At 50.8% G+C, this 16,014-nt stretch overlaps 1 protein-coding gene across 2 annotated transcripts in view; it reads right to left on the bottom strand.

The window, feature by feature from the left end:
• Positions 1-16,014, bottom strand: part of GRIK3 (glutamate ionotropic receptor kainate type subunit 3) — a 214,602-nt gene that overhangs the window by 176,232 nt on the left and 22,356 nt on the right. The gene's annotated exons all lie outside the window — the stretch shown is intronic.

A 16,014-nucleotide genomic window follows, 5' to 3' on the forward strand; every position in this document is an offset into this window, starting at 1 on the left:
ATCTTGGCTCTCCGCTGGCTTGCTGGGTCACTGGGGCAAGTCTCTCTGGGTCTTCGTTTCTTACACAGAACCCACCAGGTGGCGGCATGAAATGAGGTGATGCAGGCAGGGCACATGGCCAATGGGTAACCACTCACTCTTCCAGGGCAGCCCTCTTAGTCCCTCAGGACCAGTCGGTGGGGTGAGCAAAGGACAGGCCTTCCCCACCACCCTGGCTTGCTCGGCGGCGTCTCCCAGGACCTGGGACTTTCAGAGCTAAAACCGGAAAAGTCTTGGCAAACTGGGACAAGTTGGTCACCCTACCTTGGCGTTCTACTCAAAGAGACCAGGCTCCATTTTGTCCTAAGCTGGGCATGTGGTAGGAGAAGAGGAGAAGACCAAGACGATGTGAAGAAAAATTTGTTCTTCATGCAGAGATGTGTCTGTGGGCTCCGAGGCAGGAGCTGTCCTCCCAGCTACCCCTCCAGGCACTTCTTTGGGGTCCTGGGGCATCCCCACTCCAGTAGGGGAGACAGAGGTGTCTGTCACCTGTAGCTCCCCTTTCTGTTAGGACTTGGTCTGAGTTGGGGCTGAAAATTAACTTCCAGTGGCTGTCCAGCTGTGCCCCGGCTCCTGGGACCAATGGTGCTGGGATGGTGCCTCCCTTTGAGATGGTGCTTCTCAGCGGGTGGTCGTCTTGCCCCCCAGGGAACATTTGGCAATGTCTGATGACATTTTGGGTTGTCACAACTTGGGGGGCGCTATTGACATCTGGTGGGTGGAAGCCAGGGAGGCAGTTAAACATCCTACAGTAGCCAGGGCAGCCCCCACAACCGAAAGTATCTGGTCCCAAATGTCAACAGTTTGGAGGTCAGAAACCTTGCTCAGGGTGAGCCAGGAGAGGCCGATTCTGGGAGGGACACTGGAACCCAAGGCTTCAAGGAGCCTATCCCTGGGTCTCTATGTAACAGAGCTCGGCATCTAGGGCACACACACCCCAGGCAGGAACAGGGATGCTCTGCCACCCCCCTGCACCAAGTCCGATCTGGAAGTCGCAAATGCCAGGGCAGGCCTGCGAAAGGGGCGGCGCGAGGGGGTAGGAACAGGTACTCTTGGCATGAGGCTGGCAAGGAGCAAGCTTTATGGCTTGTTCTGTTCAGAGTTTTAATTAAGCGTCTCAAATAAGGATTTAATTGGGCTGTAACAAGCCAGGCTATTGTATGCGAGAGAAACACCTGGGGATTATTAGAAAACATTTTTAAGGCAGTAAAGCTGTAGCAAACACTTGCAGTTGTTAAATCGGGAAATATAATTCCAGAGCTCAACACCACACATAGGGAGGGGGAGCCAGCCCCCCAACTCCACAGCCCTGGCTGGGAGGGGCAGGCTGCAACCACATGGAGTGGTGGAGGTGACCCTAGGCAGAGACTCAGTCCAAAGCCCTTGCCAACCCTTGCCTCTGAGGCTGCTTCTGGGGAAAGTAAGAGTGGCCAGGCTCAGCCTGGGTGGGGCCAGGGTGACAACACCCAACCTGAGCAGCGCCATGGCGGTCAGACCCAGTCTGGGTCTTAAGAGGGACCAGGAATGGCTGGGCCTGATCTGGGTGGCATCAGGGTGGCCAAGCTCAGCCTGAGTCCTGGAAGGATGTAACCAAATCTAGTCCAGGAGAGATCATTCCCAGGCTGGGAGGAGCTAGGGATGACAGTGCCTACTGCATTGGCCATCTCTCCCCAGGTAGCATAAACTCTATTAATCTAAGGACCAGGATCTGCTTTGATCCCGGAGATAATCTCAGAGCATAAAACAATGCCTGATGTATAGTAGGCATAAGCTGAATGAATGAATGAATGAATGAATGAATGGGAAGAGCAGTTGTGTCCAGATTCATCACACAGGGATGCTCGCCATGCCCCTTCCTCAAGCCCAGGTTTCTGATCGGACGATCCAAGGACTAGTGAAACAGGCGGCTATTGATCTGATCCCATATGTGGGGGTGGAAGTCCGCTGGTGAAATACTGCCTCCTGCCAGTAAAGTGGCCTAAAACCACACCATTAGGGATCCTTTCCATCAGGTAAAACAGAAACCCTTCCTGATCATACCCTGCAGCTGGTCTCCCTGGCACTGCATCTCACTTCTCACTCCTGTCGGAGTCTGACCACAGGGCCTTGTAACATATCATTGCCTCCCCAGTAAGACTGTGGTCTCCCCAGGAGCCAGCCCCATGTCTAGTTTATTCTGTCTCCAGCATTGGCCAAGGGCCTAGATGCAGAAATTGCTTAGTAAGTGTGAGGGGGACTGATAAACAGACAGATGGTCGATGTGTGGGTACCAGCCTCCTACCCCGCGGCTCTCAGGCAGTGCCTTCTGACCATGAGCTCAGTGCCTCACTTGCCCCTGCCCCCAGCCCCCCACATGGCTTTGTGTTGTGGGGTTATTATCTCTATTTTATGGAAGAGGAGGTTGAAGCTCACAGAAACATCCTTTACCCCATTTCATTGCTCCTCCCAAAGCTCCCCATCCAACTAGTGTTGGGGGGAGACCCTCCCCCAGCCTGAGAAAGGCAGCTTGAATTTCAGTTCGAGGCAGTAAGGGAGCCAGGCCAGCCAGCCAGAACCACTGAAGGGCCCTTCCAAGTGTCTAAAGCCCAAGGAGCTTCGAAGCCTCCTGACACATCCTTGGACGTCAACCTGCAGGGTTTGCCGTTCCCATTGCACCCCCTTGAGCCCCACTGTGCCTCCACTGTGGAACTTCAGAAGTGGGTATGTGCATATGTGTGCGGAGGGAAGGAGCAGGGATAAGGGCCCCACAGGTAGCAGACCTGGAGGGCGGCTCAGGGGAACTGATGGGACATAGGTGCAGAACGGAAGACTCAGGGGCCCTCAGAGGATTCCGTTGCCTAAGATTGGGGGCTCAAGTGCATAAAGGGCAAGTGAGTCAGTTGCACAGGGAGGAGCAACCCAGAAATCAGTGGGGAGGCTTGGGAGCGCAGAATTGGGGGCTGAGGTGTGCGGTGTGGGGAAGGGGCCCAGGTGCACCAAGGTGGCAGAGGCAGCTGCAGGGCCAGATGGAGACACAGATCTTCTCTTCCAGACCAGGACCAGATGCTGCTTTCTCAGAAGGAAGGAAACTGCAAGTCAGGAGCCAGGTGTGGAGAGCCAGGTGAGCCCCAAGGCCGGCAGAGCACAGCATTCAGCATCCAACCTTCAGGGTTGCTCTCTGAAAAGGTCTTTTCTGGAAAGCACCCTGCAGCCCTAAGTCTAAGGGTACCTAGGCATTCCGCACCTTAGGAGGCCTGAGGCAGGTGGAAAGAGGCTTCGTCTGCCCCACCCTCCCCAGAGTTTTCAGCTCCGTCCCCCAGAAGCAGGGGCCCATCCCGAGTCCAGGGCAGGGTCCCGAGGCCTCTGGACAGCACACTGGCCCACACCCAGCAGACAGCATCTGCAGCACGGGGGCCAGGAGTGGCGCCTTGAATGTGGGTGACACGCGCCAGCTTCAGAGCACCGTTTCAGGTCTTTGCTCAAACAGCATTCTCACTGAGCTCCTGGGGACCCCCCCACCACCACTATTTCCCACGAACCTCCTACCTCCTATTTCCCATCCCTGACTATTCTGTCTCCTAAGAACTTAATATTATCAAGCACATGCCCTATTTTACTTTAAATATTATGGTGGGATTTTAGTGTTCCTACTAGAATGTAAGCTCTCTGAGGACAAAGATTTTTGCTGTTTTGCTTTCTGCTCACTCCCCTGTGCTTAGAAGAGCGACCTGCACACGGTAAGCTCTCAAGAAATGTTTGTCAATGGATGAATGAATGACCTTCAGAAATCCTTTATCTCATTTGATCTTTCAGCCCTCTTACTGTTAAGGTTCACAAGACAGGTGTTCTTTTATTATCTCTGTCATATATATGAGGATGAATAGCTAACTTTATTGAGCACTTCCTATGTGCCAGGTCCTGGGATAAATGTTTCACACACACAAATCGAATCAATTTCATCTTCACAACAACCCTAGGAGGTAAATGCTATTAACCCAGTTTGACAGATAGGGAAAATGGAGTTCAGAGAAGTAAGGTAACTTGCCCAGTCACCCAGCCACGTGCCAGGCACCATGCTGAGTGCTTTTACATGGATTATATCATTTAATGCTTACAATAGTCTTACAAGGCAATGATTCTACTTTACAGAAAGGAAAATGAGGCCCAGAGAGATGTAGGGACTTGTCAAAGGCCACCCAGATAGCAAAGTGCAGAGCCAAGATTCAACCCCACATCGGTCTGAATTCAAATTCAGCCTCTTTTCCCCCAAGTCCACCTGGGCAAGAAGGAAGGTTCCCATTAGAAGTGGGCATTCAGAGGGACCTGAACTCAGAGTGAGAAAAAGGTGAGTTTTGTAAACAGCAGCACAGATCCCAGTTCCTTCCTTGGTTCAAAATGCCTGTGGGGAGTCTTCCATCTCTGAAATCTGTGTTCAGCAACCATTGGCACATACCAAAACATCACGCTGGACCCCGATATCACCATCCTCAGCCAGGGAGGCTGGCAGCAGTACCTGGCTGCCAGAGGTTAGGGAGGATACATATAAGGTTGCAGCAATTCTTACTTCGATTTCTATAAATAATTATCCAAAGATATTCTAGGATTACCAACCAGTAATTTTCATTCACCATGTAAAGTACTAGAAAGCTTTAGATGTTGCAGATATATGTCCCACGTCCCCCAGCCTGCTGCCCAGAGCACTCAGAAAGCTGAGCTCTCATGGGCCAATGGCTCCATTTTACTGTTATGAACCGGGAGTGGCTGTGATAGACAAGTGGCCCTTCATCTGCCTATTGTCAGAAAGAATTGTCTGAGATCAATTGTTCTAAAGCAAAAATCAATTGCATTTGGCAGTTGTCCTCTCCAATTTAATGAGTTTATATTCAATAACTCTACACAGCAGGGAGCTTAACTGAGTTACTTAGGGAATGTTCTGAACCCAATTCCCTGCAGGAAGCCATGGGGCTCCAACCCTGGCCCGCCTTGGGAGCATTATGGAATTTCTCCTGCTCACAGTGGGAGCCTGGAATTGCTGATAAGGAAACCTTCCAGGCCAGAATCATCACACCAGGTAGAGAACTGTCCCTTCGTTGTGGGAAGAGACACAGTACTAGAAAGTACTAGAAAGAAGTACTAGAAAGAAGAAAAAAACTTGGGGCCCTTCTTCATGTTGAAGTAAAAATTGAGGATAGGTTCCTCAATTCCCTCAAAAGAAAGCTGGGAGGGAATAGGGATTTCTCCAGAGGCAGAACTGAGGCAAAGATTTGAGTGTCAGTAGATTTTTGGGAGGTGACCGCAGGCTTCACTGGTAGAGGAGAGGGAAGCAAGACAGGGAAAGACAGACAGCTAATGATGGGTAAACCTTGTCACTAAAGGTGCTCAGTATCAATCAAGGAAGCCTGGTGATCACTGCTGTACATGAAATGGAAGCTGCCCCACCTCCCCACCCCACCAGATGTCAGGTCTTGCCAGAGATGGTTGCCTCAACGCACATCCAAAGTCTGAGGGAGAGAAATGTCATTTTGGAGAATGGGCAGAAGAGCAGCCTGACCGCCTATTTCTCTGGCTATTCTAGGATTTATCCTTGATCAAGCTGTGCACTTGGCCACATTTTTAGGTTCCTGGCTTGAGTTTTGTCATTATGTGTTTTGTCATTATGCCTCCAGCTGACACAGAGAACAGACAATACTAGACAGTCTTAGGAACTCGGCTGCTGCCATTTGTTAGAAGGATGCCGCATTTCTTGGCATCTTTCACATGAAGCCCTAGATGAAAAAAATCATTTTAAGATGAAGAGTTAATAAGATATTTATTTTGTCCCAGAGGTACTAGGGAGATTTTTCCCATAAAAAAGTTTCCACACACGGAAAAATTATATAACTAGCAGTATTTCTCTTTTCCCTTTGGCCACCAGGGAGCGCAGAGTTAAGTGTTTGGCCAATTATAGCAACTGCAACGGACATTAAACATAACATTTTACTTTTCCTCACAAAAAATATTTTATTTCTAATTTATATTTTTCCTGATTCTGAATTCTTTGAACAATAAATTAACTATCTTACTAAATGTAATTCTTATACAGCTTCAAATTACTTTTGTGGGATGAGATGAAGTAGCTACTACCTATTGATTAAAAACTAAGCCCAGCTGATGACCCAGATAGACACAAATATAAATCATCACTGTTGCTCTCCTGGGTCAGTGTCACAATATTTCAGATACTGACTCTACCCTGGATGTGAGATAGAGAAAGTTCCTTTGTTCAGCCTTCATGATATCAGCCTCAAAAGATGAAGGTTCCTTGAACATCAGGATCTAGAGTGAGGGGTGTCAAGAGGTTCCTAGCCCCTCCCTCCCTGCCCCTTACCCAAAGGGATCATGACTCACTTGTTTACACGTGTAGCCTGAATCAAGTCCTGGCCTTTGTAGGCAACTGGCTATAAAACACATATGTCTCCAAGCTCCCCTTAACCTCTCCTTTGAACTTATCCTGAAACTCGTCCTTCTGGGTCCCAGGACAGCCCCCTTCAGTGGGCACTAGAGAGCCGGGCCACTGGGTCTCTCTGCTTCCCTCTATATTCAGAAATTCTGAATCCAGCCCTGTCAGCTGCCACCCTTCTGGGCTGACAGGCCACCTCTAGTCTCCCTTCCCACCCACTTGCCCCCTGGCTCCCCAGCTCCCGCATTCTTCTGCCAGTTGCTGCCCTGGAGGGCACAGGAGGGGAGAGGGAGCTGGGAATGGCACCTGCTGCCCACCAGGACCCCCAAAGTGAACTTCAGGAAGGCTGAAGGTGGGGGAAGATGAGCGACCCGAGGCAGCACCTGGCCGAACCTCTGCCTTCCGCACCCCTTCAGACACACACACCGCAGAAAGTGTCCGCATGAAGCTGCTCTCCAAAACAATCACGCACGCGAGGGCGGAGGACAAGGCGACAGGGCAGAAAGCCACACGCTCCCGGTTCTAATCCCTGCTTCACAGCCCACCTCCGAAGCGGCTTGGACAAGCCATGGTACCTTTTCTGAGGCTCTATTTCCTTATCTATAAAGCAGAGATAAGAATACCAGCCTATCTCACAGAGTGGGGGGGTAGCCAATTGAAACCTGTGCACAAAAGGGCTTTGAAAAGGATAAAGAATCACACAAAGAAGTAGAGCATTGTTCCCGCGATTGTTCCCTCGGGGAGCTAAGTGACCCCAGAAGAACCAGGGAGAAATTGAGCTTCAGAATCTGGAGTGGGGTGGGGGTCTGGGGTCCAGCCAAGACGCCCCCACCTCCCTGCCCCTCACCTCAACAGAATCACCACTTCCTTTGTTTACACCTGTACCCTTGAATCAACAGGCTTGAGTCTTCAGAGAGGCGGGTCTCCAGAGGTCATTGAGAGGTCATCTGGACCCTCCCTGTACTCCATGCCTGGGGCCCCTTATTGTCACTGAACTGTATGTGAGGGTCTGCATGCATGTCTGTGTGTGTCTCTCTGTGTGCACATGTGTACGTATGTGTGCACATGTGTGTGTACATGTGTGTGTCCTCTAAAGCTTTCCAGTGGAGGAGATTTCACATGTGTGACTTAGGCATGGGGACAACCATTATCTGCAGATGGTGATGCCCACATTTACAAAACCCCTACTGTGTGTAAATGGAGCATCTTTATCCCCCTCCTGCACTGAGACTACTGGATTCCCAAGGTTCTCCTCATCTCTGGGCCACACTCCAGCGGAAGCAGAAGGGACTTGACCAGCCAGCCCAGAACTGCCGAGAGTTCACCATTGAGAGTCCCCCGGCTAGCTGGAGCCCTAGTCTCAGACTCTGGGTGTGGCACAGGGTTCCTGCCCTGTGGCCTGGGCTTGAGCACCAGCCTCAGACACCTACCTAGTAGCCTTTTCCCTCTAAGAGAAGAACCCCCAGTGGCAGAACCCCCAGTCCTGGCCCTCTTCTGCCTGCTGACTCAGAACTCTGAACCTCACCTATTCCTAGGGTTTCCCTTCTGAGCTCTGTCGCTTTCTGGCCACTCCTCTGCCCCGTGTTCTACCTCCCTAGTGGCCCCGCTTGCCTGAGTCCTCAGCTGACATCAGCCCCTCTGGGACATCACACTCGGCCCTCAAAGGACTAGGCCCCACCTCCTACCTGCGACTGTATCTCCACCCCCACTTTCCTCCCCTGAGAGGTTGTACCTGCCCTCCTGGGCAGCCGGGGCCCCACCCAGGCAATCATCCCTCCACATCCAGTAAAAGCCACCCAGGAACACTGAGAGGTATTGGGAAGGAAGGAGGGTAATGGCAATGCTCACTCATCTTAGATGTCAGGGGTGTACAGCCAAGCATAAGAGCAGATGCGGCTTCTAGAGAGCCAGGTAACAAGGAAGACACTAGGTATCTAACAGCAGATGGTGCCGAAACCAGCAGGAGGGGTCACAGGGGCTGGGCCACCAGGGAAGATACAGAAGAAGCTGGATCTGATCTGGGCCTTAAAGGATGGAACACAAGTGGGCAAAGAGGGCAGGAGGGCTTGCCCAGTAGCGTATGGCTGTCCCAGCAAAAACATAAGGGTGGGGGAACTACAGATCACTGCATCATTCATTCATTTAATCATTCATTCAGCAAAAGTTTATTGAGCACCTACAGTGTTCTAGGTGCTCTTCAAGGCACAGGGCATATTATGGTAAACAAAGCTGACAAAAGCCCCTGCCCCATGGAGTTCACTTTCAAGGGGATTTAGGGCTGCCTCCTTGGGGTCTGTGGCCCTGTCTTCTGCCTCTAAACACACAGCTGTCAGAGCCAAGTATGTGTCCCAGACCTTGCAGGGCAAACTCCAGTTGTGTTGACTGGGGTGGGACTTTTCACCCCCACCTTCTGGGCCTTAGCCTTCTGTCACTCATAGAGACCTTAATAATGCAGTGGGGATGAACTCAAAGGCCTGGCAAGGCCTAAATATAGCCAGTCAGGCCACGTGCAGAAACGTTCCCCTGAATTTACTTAAGAGTGGAGGTTGGCATGTTCCACTGGGGACTGCACTTTGTTTCAAGATTTCACCAGCCAGTCTGAGCCTGATGGGCCCTCAGAGCTTTCTTTAAACACAGAGGAAACATTAAATGATTTTCTGCAAAAGCCTCAGCATGAGAGGAAGAGGCAGCTAATGGGAGGTTCAAGTCAAAGACCTTCCTGGTCAATGCCCTGCAGGACTCAGGTTAACTTATTCGTTAAAAATCTAAAAATCTAAAAATCTAAATCCCTCCGGATGGCATGTGGGTCAGACATCGGAGTGCTGTTCCCTATCACTGGCGGCTGCAGGCTAAGGGAGGCATAGTGGCCACCAAGAGGCCCGAGATGAACCTTTGGTAGCTATGGAAGTAACACAGGAAGGGCTGTGGCTGTGCTGAGCTGAGCACCTTAGGAAGTGGTAGGATTGCTGTTGCCACTTCACAGGAGAGAAAACTGAGGCCTAGGGGAGGCTAAGGAATTGCCCAAGGCCATGGTAGCAAGCCTTGGTGCAGCCAGAATTTGAACTCAGGTCTACCTGTCACCAGAGGTGCTTCCTATGACCAAGATGCTTTTTCACAGGCACTGCAGCCCTGCAAGCCCTTCTCTTCATGAGATGCCTCCCTTATACAGGACAGAAGCCCCTACCTCAGCTCAGCAGTGTGCCTGCTACCCACCCTGGTCTGCCAGCTGCCCTAAGTGCTGCCTCTCAGTGTCCTGTCCAGCTGCAGTGCCTCCTCCTTGCTGAGTCTCACACATGAAGGCTGAACTCAGAGTCATCTCAACTCAGCCAACAAGGCCCACTGTGTGTAAGGCTCCAAGATGCTAAGTGTGGGCACTGTGCAAATGCTCTTTCATATTGTAACTGGTTTAGGTATCACAATGAGATAGTGCTATCATCATGCCCGTTTTGCAGATGAGGAAACTGAGGCATAACCAGACTCTGTGCATTAACCACGGAGCTCAGGTGCCAGGAAGAGGGGGAGGAGGGAAGAGGCATTCATACCGGGGGACCTTGGGAAACCTTCTGGAGGAGGTGGGATTGGACTTTGTTGGACATTAGGAGGGGCGTTCCAGGCAGAAAGGTCCAGATGGACAGAGGAGGCCTGACTGTGCATTGGCATTGAGCCACTGCTCCTGGGGACAGGGGTACGAATCTTTTTGGGAAGCTCTAGATGGAGACCATAAGAACAGCTCTAGTACTATGTGCCTACTGTGCACGAGGCCCGGGGCTAAGCACTTTCGAAGCATCTTCTCAACACTCTCAACTGCTCATGGTCATTCCAACAATAACTGCTTCACTTCCCAGTTGAAGAATGGTGGTCCTGCAGAAGAGGTGGGTGACTTGTCCAAGGAGGCCTAGGTGTGGGGGGTCTGGGCACAGTGGGAGCCACAGAAGGCCTCTGAGGAGATGGTGATGGGACACAGCCCTAATCCAGCCTTCACTGTGCGGCACACCAAGCAGGCAGCAGCAGGATGGTAGAAGGGGACCGCAGGCAGGGAGGACCCTGGAGCTTGGGAGGTGCCCAGCTGTACCGAGGGCTCGACTGTTCTTCAGAGCTCTGAGTGTGCATGGGCCAGGAGCCCTGGCAGTGGGAGCCGTTGTTGTAAGGTTAAGGCGCCCAGAGCAAAAGCATACCCCAGAGAAATGCCCTGTCCTTACTTCCACTTCTCCCTCCAGGCCCTACCCACTTTGTGCGGCTCCTCCCAACACCCGCAGGGGCCTGGGTGGGGAAGGCTTCACCCCTCGCTGTAGAGGGGACTTTCAGAGTCTTGTGGGGATAACAGAGGACTTGGGAGATAAGCGCAGGCTTGGGAGCCAGAGAGCCCTGGGTGCAACTCCTGGCTCTACCCTGGCCCAGCTGGGTGGGCCTGGACAGGTTTCTTCATCCGTGTGAGCCTCAGTATCCTCATCTGTAAATGGGAGTGAGAAGCTCCACTCCACTGGGTCTGTGTGAGGGCTGCAATGATCATGCCAGGACATCATCCAGGATGGTCTCAGCACACACAGCACCTGGCGACTGAAGAAATGCCATGCGAGTGTATGGGCATGTGCTGTGAAATTCCTTCAACTTTCCTGTACCTTTGAAATTTCTCATAATTAAATGTTGAGGAATATAAATACCGTATTTTCTCCTGGCACTGTAAACCCAGGATCACACCCAGACAAAGCAACCCACACTGATGGATGTTTCTGGCTATCCCACGTGTGGAAATACACAAGGTCTGGGCAGGTCATGGCGAGCCTGGGGATGGTGCAGAGCCAGTGTCCTGCTACCCAGGCAGCTCTGTGCTTGCACTGTGCTGACTCCCAGACAAGGGATGGCCCAGCCTGCCCAGGTTTGGTCTGAGATCTGCTGCCTCTAGTGTAGCACCAACAGAAAACTCCAACCTGCTGATTTCTGGAAAATGTCATGGGCATGAATGGTGGCCCACACCTTGCCCCTGAGTCGGGTGAGAATTACGTCATTACCATGAAATCAGACCAATGAAGTAACTCTAGCCCATTGCCTTTGCTCTTTTCTTTGGTAAAAATGGGAGAAGCAGCTGTGTTGTAGTTAGGACCATGGGCTCTGAAGCCACGTTTGTCTGGGTCCAAATCTAATCTCCCCCATTTTTACTTGCTGTGTGGCTTTGGACAAGCTCGTTTCCTCATCTGTAAAGTGGGGATATAATCATTATAATAATAATATCGACCTCAAATTGTCATGAGAATTAATTAATGTTTGTAAAATGTTTGACATATGATGAGCACTCAAGAAATGTTAAGCTATTCTATTTATTTAACAAACTGTTCTATTTATTTAAGTAAACTTTACTTTTTAGAGAAGTTTTAGGTTCACACAAATAATGAACATAAAGTATAGAGTTCCCATATACCTCTTACCCTGCACAGAGGCACAGCCTCCCTCGCTATCAACAAACCCCCAGCCCCACACAGCCAGTGCCTTTCTTACAATGGATGAACCTACATTTACACGTCGTTTTCACTCAGAGTCCATAGTTTACATTAGGACTCACTCCTGGGGTGCTTTCTGTGGGTTTTAACAAATGTCTAATGACATGTGTCTGCCATATAGTATCATACAAGAGTTTTGCTACCCTAAAAATCCCCCAGACTCCACCTATTCATCCCTCCCTTCCCCAGCTATTTCATGTTCATTTGGTTAAGGAAAAAAGATTTCCATGAACTTCATTTCAGATGGCCTGAGTGGAAACGGGCTGAGGATAATGGCGTGATGTGGGTCTTGAGATTTTTATCTTGGGATGATGGCAAGAAGGAGGGGAAACTGAGGCCTGGGCAGGCTTGGTGACTCCAGTGGCAACCAGGTCGAGGCTGGTCCAAAGCCAAGGTCCCCTGGCTCCCCCAGCCCGATTCTCTGTGGTGCTTGGCTCTGGCAGTCTCTCCAGGCTCAAGCCCCAGGGGGCTTGCAGAGAAGTCCGAATACAAATCATTTCCTTTTTGGAGGAAAAAGACTATTTTCACTTAAAAAAAGAACCCGTAGAACTGGGGTGGGAATGGTAGTAGTGTCTATGGCTGCAGGGGTGTGTGTGTGTGTGCGTGTGTGTGTGGTCCATTTGTGCAGAGCCCATGTTAACAGAGTTTGGGGAAATGTCATATTCTTGGAGAAAGAGATTTTAACTAGGTTAGAGTTGCCTCCAAAAAGTACTAAAATTAAATAGGAATCCATAATGCATGGCATCATCGCTAATGGTATGCAAATGGAGCTGGGCCGGGCCAGGCTGCATCAGGAGCTTGGGTGATCCAGTAATTGGGAGAAATGTCCCCTGGCCTGTGGCTACAGTCCCAGGGATTCTGATGGGAGGGGGCAGAGGCAGCGAGGGGGGTTCTGTGTGGAGGTGGGCAGTCAGTGTGCCAGTAATGAATACAGGAGGCAAGTAGGGGGACTGCTGAGTCCCAGTGACATGGCAGTGCGTGGGCTTCCTGAGAGTGTGCCTACACTTGGAAGAGGGGCCAGCTCTGCTCCTTTGGAGGTGGTTGGGTTTCCCTGTGGTGGGGCCTTTGGGAAGGGAGGCAGCTATAGAGCAGGGCTCAAGGCTGCTCTGCAGATCCCAGATGTGAATCTGAGCCTCGCCTTCCTCACCAGGCTGCCCTGGGACTGGGACGAGCTGCCCAAGCTGGACCTTTCATTGCTCAGCTGCACATTAGGTAAGACTCACTCTACCCATCCATCTCCCAGGACTGTCTGAGCATCAGACCAAGTTGTAAATATGTTTAGAGCTGTACAAATGGATGTTTATTGTTTTTATTTCAATGTTTACTCTTGAGAAAAATAAATAAGAAGTAGCAACTACTGAATGGTTTCTGTGCATGATGCCTCTTAGGCCACTCGATCCTTTCTACAGGCCAAGGACAACTGAGGTACAGACAGCATGACAGATGGGAAGTAGTGGATCCAGGATTCAAATCCAGTGAGTCTGACTCAAGAACCTGCTTGCAAACAGCTCTGCCGAGAGCCCTTCAGATGTTCCTGGGGGGAAGGGGGCAAAAGGCATCCTTACACAGGACAACAGACCTGACCAGGACACAGCCCAGAGGACAGCAGGACACATAGTCACCAGCTGTCATGCATGTAGGAAGCGCCCAGAGCCACTGACCCAACTGTCTGTGCTCCTGGCAAATCACTGTACCATTCCAGGGAGCACTTTTCCCATTTGGACCACGTTTGTTCTGCTGGGCCAGGCATCTCTCAGGGGCTTTCTAACTCCAAAGCACTATGATTGCACCAGGCAGTCCAGCACTACAGAAAAATTTCTGGGGCTGCAGTCAGATCACCCACATTCCTGCTTGACCTCAGTTTTCTCATCTGTAACGTGGGGAGGCTGATAGCTCTTGCCTATACCATTTGTTGTGAGGATTAAGTGAAACAATGGTGTTATTAGCTTATATGCATCAAGCTCTATGTATCAGATGCTGTTCTAAGCACTTTATACGTATTAGCTCATTTAATCCTCACCAGCTAACAGCAGCCCACACTTATATGGCGCTGAAAAGTTCTAGGCATGTGGTGCTTACCCATAGGAATTCAATCTATTCTATGACCCTGTGAGGTAAACACTTTTTCATCCCCCTTTTACAGATGGAGAAACTATTCAGAAAAGTTCCAAACTTGCCCAAGGTCAAGAGCCAGATTTGAATCCAGACAGCGAAGCCCCAGCACCTGGGCTCCTAATCAGCATGCCCTGCTTTTTCATCGGAAACCAGTGTGCTTTAGCCAGCACCCGCCTTTCTAAACAGGCAATGCAAACCATTGTTATGTCTAAGGGAGGTAAAGGGTTAACTTCAAACTCCATCCTCGGCCTCGGTAAGGATTCAATAAGATTACACGTGGAAAGCTCCCAGCCCAAAGCAGAGGCTCAAAACATGTCACATGAATGAGTGAATTTAAGGCAACACCATGGGTCTGTTCTGGCCCCTAGTTCCTCCAAGTGGGGAGGCTCACGTGGCTGTCACTCCCCCAGCACGGCTGCTAGTAGTGGGCCTCACAGATGGAAGGGCTCTCAGCAGCAGTGCTGGCTGTGGGCACAGCGACCCGGGGGGCAGCAAGACTGCTCGCTCTCCTCCCATGGAGCCTGGGGCCAGAAGAATCCCTGCCAGGAGCCCCAGAAATCTCCAAGTCCTGTCTAGATGGGTTCTGGCTCAGGCAGCAACCCCAGGGAGTAGAGTGCAAAGGAGAAAAATGGGATGGGAAATGGCAGCAAGGACTTTGAGAAGTCAAGAGGACAGAGTCCTTCCTTTGTGCGGGAGTGAGTGCCAGTGGGCCACTGCCAGTGGAGTTTTCATCAGAGTAATTTATTGGTCAATACAGCTAACACGGCTAGTTCAGCGATTTTGTAAAAAATAACCCATGTGTTGGATGCGAGAAGCACTTTACTGGATTGCAGCAAGTGGGGCCAGGCGGAATGTCCTGTGTTTTATGGCTGTCTGGGAACGGGGCCCTCGCAGTTACATCTCTGTGGCTTTATCTTCATGACACCAAGACATTGGAGTGGAGAGAAAAAAAAGATGGACCACTTTTCCAGATGTTTTGTCTACCTGGGAGCAAATATCAAGACATTTCTGTGCAAGGTGACAGCAATGAACCTAAAACCCTCAAGGTAAGGAAGAAGGGGATGGGTTAGGAGATACCAGGCTGGGAGTCAGGTCTGAAGGCCAGAAGGAAATGGAACTGTATGTTTACTAAACACCTCATTTTACCAGGCCCTGAGATAAGTACTTTGGCACTTACCATGTTTCTCTGTGTTTTCACGTGAGAAAAATTTCAGCTGGCATTATATTCCCAAGGTCACAGAGCAACTGAAGGGTAAAGGAATGGTTCATGTTCAGATCTGACTTGAAGACGTTCCTGATCAGCACTTCCCAGTGTGACTTTGAACTGGTGACTTGGCCTCACTGGACCTCAGTTTCTTCAGTGCCAACTGCGGAGCCTCAGTCCTGCCCTTTTTGCCCAAGTGAGCAGGATACAGATGTGCACGCACTTGGGCAACCAGGTCAATTCTGTTACCACAGGTGGTGGTCTCTCTTCCTATAGGCCCCCAAAGCACCAGCCTGGACTCAGACACTAATCATGTGGAATAACTCATCAGTGGATTGAACCAAATGGCCTGACATCTCATCCTTGAAATATCTGGGTGCCTGGAAGAGCCTGGGTACCCCCCCTCCAGGGGTGTGGGCCGTGCATACATACAGACTCTGACACACACTTCACGGAAGGAGCTGATCAGAACCTTTGCTGCTGAACCCCTCACCTGCCCCAGAATGATTAGGTACTTTAGACTCCCAAAGCTTCACTCACCTAGATACTGGGGATTGGCCAGGAGACTTACATCTCCCCGGAAGAGGAGCCCCTCCCTGCAGAGAGCCCTGCCCTTCAGTGGTACAAAGCCGCTCCTCCATCGCTGTTATCAAGACACACTTGGGACAGGCTTGAGTGAGGCCCCCACTGGGAGGGCGCATCACTCATCAAGAGCAGCTCCCTTAAAGGATGCAGAGGAGGAG

Source organism: Manis pentadactyla, chromosome 4 (genome assembly GCF_030020395.1).
Source record: "Manis pentadactyla isolate mManPen7 chromosome 4, mManPen7.hap1, whole genome shotgun sequence".
NCBI lineage: Eukaryota > Metazoa > Chordata > Mammalia > Pholidota > Manidae > Manis > Manis pentadactyla.